The 9,650-nt window shown below is 44.1% G+C and overlaps 1 long non-coding RNA gene across 3 annotated transcripts in view; it reads right to left on the reverse strand.

Annotated features, from left to right (window-relative positions):
• LOC138829815 (uncharacterized) overlaps nt 1-4,289 on the reverse strand; it is a 103,912-nt gene extending 99,623 nt beyond the window's left edge. For all 3 annotated transcript variants that reach the window (XR_011372743.1, XR_011372744.1, XR_011372745.1), the window contains exons 1-2: nt 4,236-4,289; nt 3,478-3,543 (exon numbers count right to left, since the gene is read on the reverse strand). This is a non-coding gene — a long non-coding RNA (uncharacterized lncRNA). The remainder of the gene's footprint in view (nt 1-3,477; nt 3,544-4,235) is intronic.
• Between the last annotated feature and the right edge of the window lie 5,361 nt (nt 4,290-9,650).

Consider the following 9,650-nt stretch of genomic DNA (forward strand, 5'->3'; position numbering starts at 1 on the left):
GGCTCTTTCTCCTCTATAGCCTGGGGTGTCTACAGATGCCCTAGTTTATGGGCTGAAAATATCCCCATAATTACCCCCATAAATAAGCCATCGAACTTATTTATTCCTTGCATTTAGTTTATTATTTAGCATTTAAAGGACACATTACATTGAGCAAGAACTATCAATCTTTCATCTAACACTCCAGTTAATAACTTGGTAATTACAGTCCACAGTCACAAAGCTGAATGGGCTCATGGTTTCCATGGTGCCAAAGCCCCTTTTAGGGAAGGGCTGTCATAAATTTACACCCTTGGACACCATCAGCACCTACCCTAGTAGTTAGAAGAGCCAGTGGGAATCACAGAACCCTTGAACCAAAGGATCTGAAAACCAAGAGCCACACTTCTCTTTAAAACAATGTCTGCATATAACCCGGCCATCCTATGATGCTATAGGAAGAACTATTCTTAAAGTTGTCCCAGTGCATAGGCCAAGACATTGGTCCATTGCTTTGCTTATGAGGAATAGTAGAATCCCAGGGCCTACCAATCCTATGGCATCCAATATTCTGTTGTACCGGTCTGTTTCAATCCCAAACAAATTCATCAGTATCAATCCCAAATAAATTCCTAATTTCTGCACTGATTCTGTGATGGACCATGGTCCTGGGATCTTGTGAGTTTATCTCCAGCGTCACTCTAGTCTCCTCAGGCCAGCAGCCTCCCAGGACACCACTTCCTCCTAGCAAACGGGAGGAGCAGAAGAGAACCAATAGAAACCCATGATGATTCTTGAGCACAAGATGAAGACCAGTACATTTCCATTCTGTTCATATCCCTTTGACTATGCAAGCCTCATGGCCAAGCTCAAAAGCAACAGAAACAGGGAATCATTGCCCTCCAAATGCTAATATCTTCCAGAAGCATTTTTCCTGACACATCCAGAATGAATGTTTAATCAGCTATCTGGGCAGCCTGTAGTTCAGAACAGTTGAAACATAAAATGAACCATCATAACCCACTATGTAAACACTTACGAAGTATCTCTTATGTGTCAAGCACTGTTCAAGGTCCTGGAATACAGACCTGGAATACAGGCCTCATAAATGAACTCAGAAAGTTCAGTGCCTCATATATGGACTTTGAGCATCTGTCCGATGCTCGCAGTGGTGCGAGTCACTGGGTACACAGAGATGAACAACGCAGGCACCTCAGTAAACTCCGCTGGAGTTCACAGGTGAGCTAGCTGATCAGAGGCATTAGCACAGTCACGGCACAAAGAAGCAAAGACAACTTTGATGGAGACTGCAAAGGAGAAACAGAGGTTGTTCAAGACTCTGCAAAAGGAAGATCTGACCTATCTATTTGGGGAGGATGGACCAGGAAAAAGGATTCTCCTGGGAAGTGAGGTCTACCCCCTTGAGAGGCGCTGTAAAGTCACATGGCAAAGGACGCTGGTGCCAAATTCCATCAAGGAGAGAAGGAAGAATCGGAGGCAACGACGCATCCTACCCACCCTTTTGGAACAAACATATTGTAATGTGCCTTTTAGTATGCTGAAATGAAATTTGGAGATCACATAACCTACATACATACATAATTTTCACAAATTAATTTCACATGCAAATGCCAGAAGATAGAGAGAGGGGGTCTGATGTTGGCACCTCAAGAGGAAAAAAGAAATAGCTACCTATATGAGCGCGCTGAGCCAGGGTGCTCTGTGGAGGTGGCCCCTCTGCTCGCGACCTTGCCAGCATCACCAGGGGCCATGTGAATTTTCTGGAACATGTGTCCAATGGCTCCTCAGGTTTTTAAGAAAATAAGCTACCATAATCAGGCTCCACTGATACAAGATTATTTTTTCACCTACCTGAATATCTAGCAAGATCCTGGGAACTTGAGGGAGATAAAACAAGACTTCCACACACGTGGCTGAGCCGCTAGCAATCCTGATTCCCTCAAAGTAAGTCATTCAACGCCACACCCTTCTCATCAGCATAAGAAGGGTCCCCCCACTAATTTCTGGAAGAGTCCCAGGGGTGGTTTTGCCCGTGTGAGAACCACTGACGTCATATAGAATGAGGGTTTTCTATATGCTTTGGAGGCTGCTTTGGCTCTGCCTCTGACTTAATAGCTGGGTCGCTTTGGACAAGTTACTGAACTCCTCTGAGCATGCCTAATTCCATTGTTGCTTTAAGAATGGCGGCATTCAAGGGGCAAAGCGTTTAGCACAGAGCTTGCACACACGAAGTGCTCAGTGGAAGTCTGTTCCCATTCGTGTCACCTGTTCCCATTGCATAGATGAGGAAACCGAAGCTTACACAAATCCCTTTAAATGCTCTTCTTCCTCCTGGTCTAGTCCAAAGATGGGCAATAACTGGGGCTCTGCTCTCGACCAGTATCAGAAGAAACATGAGCCTGGACTGACGCGTGAAGCCACAAGTTTCGCTGGGATAGGGAGGCTGCGAAGTGGAATGGTTTTCTTACACAGCAGTTGCTCTTCTTCACAAGCTCACAGCATTCCCACCCAGCTCACAGGAGATCGTGGCCCTCCCGGGTGCAGCCAAGAGGGGATCTCACAAGGTTGTGTGCAGGACAGACTCTGTATCCAGGTGTGAGAATTCCAACTCCAGCTCTGTCGCCATTCCTGCATCCATTCTACCCCCTTCCGTGCCTCAATTTCCTTGTATGTCAGAAGAGAAATCACACGTAGCTCATGAATGAGTTAGTATATAGCCAGCATTTGGAAGAGGATTGACCCATAACAATCTGCATAGCATTGTGTTCCTATCTTTACTAAAGAGACCAGAATGATTGGAGCCTGTCCACGGGTTTTGAGTGGTCACACAGAGCCTGGCATGTACCAAATGGAACAGTAACCAAAGGAATGCAGGGATGAGTGGGCGAGGATGAGAAGCAGCTTTGGGAATGGGGCAAGTCGCAGTGGAGCATTTAGGCTGCTCAGCATGCTTCCTACCACTCTATTAGGCAGTCTTGCAAACATACAACAAAACTAGGGTGTCAAGGTGTGCCCACAGCAGCTGCCATCCAAAATGAATTAATACCTTCAGCATCAGCCTGAGGGTGAGACCCAACTCCACATGCCAGAGATTTTAACACCCTCCACACAATACACCCCCCCACACACACACACGTTCTCAAAGAAGAATGAAAGCAGCATGGAGAAGAAAAGCAATGGCAGCAAAGAAAACAAGCATGTGGAAGGGGTATGGAAGGGAGCCATACGCCATGCCTGGTGTATGGCTGGTTCTCAATATCTGTTGAATGAATGAATGAATGAATGAATGAATGAGCAATCTTCTATTTTGCCCTCATTTCAAGCTGCAAATCAAGACAGATTTCCAGAATCTTGGTGCATTCACTTTTTAAAATGTCAATAGCTTACAGAGAAGGAGATATGCAAATATTATGGGGTTGTTTTTTTTTTTCATGTTAGATAAAGTCAGTATATACCTGTGAAAGATTTGCCACTTACCAACTAAATGGCCTGAAGTTGAGTCACTGCAGTTCTTGGAGATTCATCTTTCCCCATCTTTCCCATCTGCAGAGAAATATTACATGATGTTATAAATGATTATTGTATGTAATGGTAGCCTTCTATTTATTCATTAATATGGCCAGTACACTGGTTCATTACATTCATTTTAAACCTCTCATTACTGTTATTATGACAAAGCATGTTGTTGTGTAAAATTTTCCCTCCTTGTGACAAAAGGCCTGACTTCAACGACCTAAAAGAAGAAAGGTGTATCTTGCCTCAGGATTTCAGAGGGTTTATTCTATGGTTGCTTGGCCCCAAGTACTTTGGGCAGAACATCATGGCAGCATGTGTACGTGGTGGAGGAGAGAAGCAGAGAGATAGAGACAGACAGACAGACAGACAGACAGACAGACAGACAGACAGACAGACAAACAGACAGACAAGAAGCCAAGGCAGGACATGCCCTTCAAAGACACATGTCAATTGACCTACTTCCTCTACCCTGGCTCCACCTTTCAGTTCCCACTACCTTCCAGTAGTCTATGGCAATTTTGAATCTGTCCGTGGATAGAGCCCTCCTGATCAAATTATCTCTAGACACCCCATCACAGATACACCCAGATCTGGGCTTTATTGATCTCCTAATCATTTTAATCCAATCAAGTTAGCAATCAAGACAAACCGTTGACCCCTTGCCTCCACCTAGATGTCAAGAGTCTGTAAAACACCATGATACCATGACCACAACTTACGTTACACTGACTGAAAGTGCTGGGCGCTCTCTCCTACAGCCTCCAACTCTGTATTCATAACCCAGTGAGTCACATTGTCTCCTCAGTGTGACGTAATAACAGTCATAGCAACCTTGGAACACACAGTGATGAACATCAGCTTGGGGCTCAGCTGCCGTGGGCTCACCACACTCATGCATCTGGAGTTCACTCCACATTACTGGGGCTCTTCTGCTGACCATTGCTGGCCTGTGCTGAGAAAACTCGGAAAAAATCTAGCTTCTCCCGCAGGTAAACCCAAGGGCAATTACCAAAGGCCTACAGTAGAAGTGAAAATAAACATACAAGCACTTTCTAGAATTCTGTTTGGATTCATTCTGTGGGCTTCTAATCCGCCAAAGCAAACCATGGGGTCAACTCAAATCCAAAGGATGAGGAAGTCCATTGTGCCTATTTTAGAGCAACCAACCTATTTTAAAGACAAGAAGGGATGTTGTAGGTTGAACGGAGACCCTCCTAAAATTCAAATGCTGAAGACCCAACCCCTGGAAACTCCGAATGTGACATCATTTGTGACACTGTTATTTTACAGAGATAATCAACTTAAGCTGGAGTGACTGGAGTAGGCCCTAATCCAACAGGACTTTGTGTCCTTATGAGAAAGAGAAATTGGGACACCGGCGCACACACAGAAGGAAGAGTCTGTGACAACACAGGAAGAAGATGACCATAAATAATAAGCCAAGGAGAGAGGCCTAGAACAGGGCTCACAGAAACAACCAACCTTTGATTTCAGATTCAGAACCTGCAGGACAGATCCCTAAGCCACCTACTCTGTAGGACTTTGATATGATGGCTCCCGACAAACTAAAGAGGTAAAGAGCCAAGCCACGAATACAACCAGTTCTCACTGTCAAATCTCACAGGCATAGAAACTGGGGCTCAAAGAACACAACAGGAAGACAATAGCCAAGGAGCAATGGGACTGTGAATCAACTCAGACCTGTCAGATTTCCTCATAATGATCACTAAGCCATTTCAATTCACAATCCTTTGTCTTTTTTCTAGGCAGCCTGCAACAGGGAGGCACTGGCTTAGACAGGACACTGCTCATGCCCAACCAGGCAATTCCGTGCATGTGGCTTCAAAGCCTCTGTTTTACAGTCCTTAATGATCTAGTAATTGCGTTTATGGCTTTCCAATGAAGTGTGCCAGGCTCTGATGGCCGTCGCTGGTTTCTCCAGGGCCTTTATTTGATCTGAGACCGTGCGGAGCTTCTGGTAAAATGACAAGTGAGAGGCAAAGAGGAGAAAATTCAAGTCATGCCTTGTATTGCTAACTTCACACACCTAAACCTCTATAGCCAGCTCCATTTGTATAGAACACAGTCAATTATTTGGAGGGTGAATGAAGCCAAAATGATTTCTTGGACAGAATGAAACACATGGGAAAGAATTAGGTCATTAACTCAGGTATTCATCAGAGTTCTCTGGAAAAACAAAACCAACAGTAGGTAGGCAGGTAGATAGGTAGAGAGACACTGAGATGTGAGATATTGAGGTACATATATATATATTTATACATATATATGTATATATATCCATATATACATACACACACACATGAGGAAGTTGGCACTGTGGCTCAAGTGGTAGAGCACTAGCCTTGAGCCGAGGACAGCATTCAGGCCCAGAGTTCAAGCCCTATGACTGACAAAAAAAAAAAAAAAAATATATATATATATATATATATATATATATATACACACTATATACATATATTAATACTTTTATTAAGATATAATATACTATTGACAATCGTTAATAATAATCTATTAATAATATGTTGATAAAGTAATAATTGATCATATATTGTATATTATATATATATATATATATATATATGGGGGGAGAAGGAGTTATAGGAAGAGATTTATTGCAAGGTATTAACTCAGTTATGGGGATTGAGGAATCCATACCATGCCATTTGCCTTCAGTTGAGAGTGGAGAGCTGATGGCATAGATTCTAGTCCACACCTCTTAACTATCAGTGACAGGGGAGGGCAGATGTCTGAGTCCAAGCTGATTCCACCTGTTCTTGCCTTTTTGTTCTACTTAGGGCCTCGGTACATTAAATCATGCTCACCCCCTCTGGAAATGGTCATCAGCTTGACTTAGCCCACCAATTCAAATGCCAGTCTCTTCTAAAAATATCTTCCCAGACACACACCAGCTTTCTGGGCATCCTGCAGCACATTCAATTTGAGACATAACCCATTGTGCAAATGTTTATTGTGCCAAACGTGGCTGAAGGCCCTGAAAGGCATAGTAAGTGAAAACAAGAAGCTCAGTCAATGTTCACTCGACAAATACTAATTCTGAGCACCTCATGAGTATCTGAGCTGTATGAGTCACTGAGAAAACTGAGTTAAACTGGATAAGAAAGACCCATGCTGTCCTGGAGTTCACAGGTAAGCCGATGAGACAGGAAGCAATGGCAACTGTGATGTAGAGGAGAGACAGTGATTAAAGATTCTAAACAGGAAGAGCCTATTTGATTAGGGGAGTGGGGAGATTACAAAAAAAGAGTTAACTTGAGGTAATAAAAATAAGCTGATGTAGAGGTGCTGAGTAGGGATCAGCCATGCAAAACCAGTGGAAAGCTTTATGGGAGAACATGCAAAGCCCTCTGACATCCTGGGGCTGGCCTGGTACTGGCACTTGGCTTTGATGCTGCTATGGGTTGATGTGCCAGTATGCAGAGCAAAGAGCTTAGTGCTCTGCTAGCCACAGACCATTCCACAGAACATGGACATCAGATAAAGACCACTCTGGGCCCACAACAGAGTGAGACTCAAATAAGTAATGTCTGAATATGAACCCTGTCCAAACCACAAACACAAATATCCCCATAATCTATTGAACACAAGTCGATGCCATTTCTTTACCAACTATCTAGCTTAGCCCCGGGTACCTCATTGTAGTGTCTTTCCCCTGCTCCAGATGAGATTTATTAAGATAGTCAATTATAGAACTTCTCTTACTTTCTGTCAGTGTCCAATCTTGACCCAAGCCCCCTAACCAAAGCCTAAACCCTGTTAGTTCGTTTTCTGTGGCTTTCACAAAATACCTAAGAGAATAAACTTAAATGGAAGAAAAGTTTGTTTCAGTCTATAATTTCTGAGGTGTCCAACTATGGTTCCCTGATGCTATGGCCTTGAGCCTGTGCAAGGCAAAATGTCATGGGGGGGAGCACGTGATGGAGCAGAGCTCCTGACCTGGCCAGGAACCAAGGCAAGAGACAGCCATTGGTATACCCCACCACTCCCAGTAAGCAACCTACTTCCTTCCAACAGCCTTCTCTCCTCCAAACGTCACCACCACCTCTGGACCAGTTGGGGCTGAGTCCTCCGGGGACATTCCAAATCCAAATGATCACATCCCATAACCAGTCGTTCTTGACCAAAGATCCCTCGTGGTTCCTCTGGCTCTCCTACCTTCCCTGGCCGCAATGAAGAATAAGCCCAACTTGTTCCACTGCCAAGGAGCATCTTTGGGGTGTTAGCTGAAGGACAGTGACACTGGATAATGCCCTAGAGATCTCTGTGTGTGTGTGTGTGTGTGTGTGTGTGTGTGTGTGTGTGTGTGTGTGTGTGTGTGTGTGTGTGTGTGTGTGTGTGTGTGTGTGTGTGTGTGTGTGTGTGTGTTTAACTGGAGATAAGAGTCTCCTGAGCTATCTTGCCCAGGCTGGCTTCAAACCATGATCCTCAGATCTCAGCCTCTTGAGTAGCTAGGATTACAGGTGTGAGCCACCAGTGCCTGGCTAAATCTAGTATATTTTTATTCATGTTTGAAGCACAGCTTATGATTACAAGTCACAGAGAGGCTGAGAGCTTTCCTACCTCTGATACTGGCACATCTGTAGCTGTCACTTCTCTTCAAAGTCTCCCTCTGTGCTGCTAATTTATTTGAGGACACTTATAGCGACCCTCCGGCCTTTGACACCTTGACCTTAGTTGAACCAAACTGAACTCATTACCCTTTCCTAAAAATCTGGCCATCTGGCAATTTAAAAGATCTTATCAAAAATTTAAATGTGTTTACACTTTGACCCAGCAATGCTGCTCTGAAAAAATCTTATCCTATAAATTCACTGACACAAAAGTCCAAAGATAGACAAAGTCATGACAAGAAGAAAAAACTGGAAAGCACCCAAATTTCCATCAAAAGTCATATCAGGGTAAGTGAATCCAAATATACCTGCACAGTGCAATGCTATCTAATCATTAATAACAATGCTATGAATGTGCATGGGTTGGTCTAGGTTGGAAAGATGCAGGTGAGAGTTGTAAAGAAAAGGCACAACTCAGTGGTTGAGTACCAGACTACCTACCACATGCAAGGCCATAGGTCCAATCACACTTCCAAAAAATATATATAATTTTGTTGTTGGTTGTGGGGCTTGAACTCTGGGCCTGAGCGCTGTCCCTCAGCTCTTTGCTCAAGCCTAGTGCTCTGCCACTTGAGCTACAGCGCCACTTCTGGTTTTCTGGTGGTTTGTTGGAGATAAGACTTTCCTGCCTGGGCTGGCTTTGAACCATGATCCTCAGATCTCAGCCTCCTAAGTAGCTAGGATTACAGGCGTGAGTCCCCCACACCCAGCTCAAAAAATAATTTTTTAATGTGCACATTATTGAAGACTTCTATAAAAGTTTCCATGCTGTTGGTATAACTGGATTCTTTCTAAAGGTTTTCATTTCCAGAATTGGATACTTTCACTTTTATATATCTTGTTCAAAAGGCATGTTGTATTGAACTTAGGCTTTTTCAGTTTTGATTTTTTTTTTTGTAGTGGTACTGGGGTTTGGGCTCAGGACCTTGAACTTGCTAGGCTGGCACCCTGCCACTGGGGCCACATCCCCAACTCTTTTGCTTTAAGGTACTTTGCAGGTAGTCTTGGGCCAGCCTCAGACCATGGCCCATCCAAACACAGTACCTCTCTGTAACTGGAATTACAGATGTGCATCACCGTGCCCCACCAAAATTTACAGATAGTTGTGTGTGTGTGTTACTGGGTTTTGAACTCAGAGCCTTATGCCTATGCCTACATGGCAATCCCTCTACCATAAATGATACTTTATTGGTTGCATTTGCTATATTCATTTCCCTTCTCCACCAACCATTCAATGCCTTACCAGAGTGCTTACCTGCATTGTGTCCTTTCCCTCCCTCCCTCCCTCTCTCTTTCCTCTGTCTCTCTCTCTCTCTCTCCTCCCCCCCCCTCTGCCTGCATCTCTTAGATCCTAGTCCTGCTCATCTCTTTCACCAGGCTCAGCATTTCCAGCACACCTCCCCATCTCTACCTCCCCACGTACCAATGTATTCTCTGTGCAGGGAGAACACACAACCATAACTTCTCTATTCTTCTCAGATGGGC

Source organism: Dipodomys merriami, unplaced genomic scaffold (genome assembly GCF_024711535.1).
Source record: "Dipodomys merriami isolate MVZ:Mamm:240054 unplaced genomic scaffold, mDipMer1.0.p SCAF_177, whole genome shotgun sequence".
In the NCBI taxonomy this organism is placed as follows: domain Eukaryota; kingdom Metazoa; phylum Chordata; class Mammalia; order Rodentia; family Heteromyidae; genus Dipodomys; species Dipodomys merriami.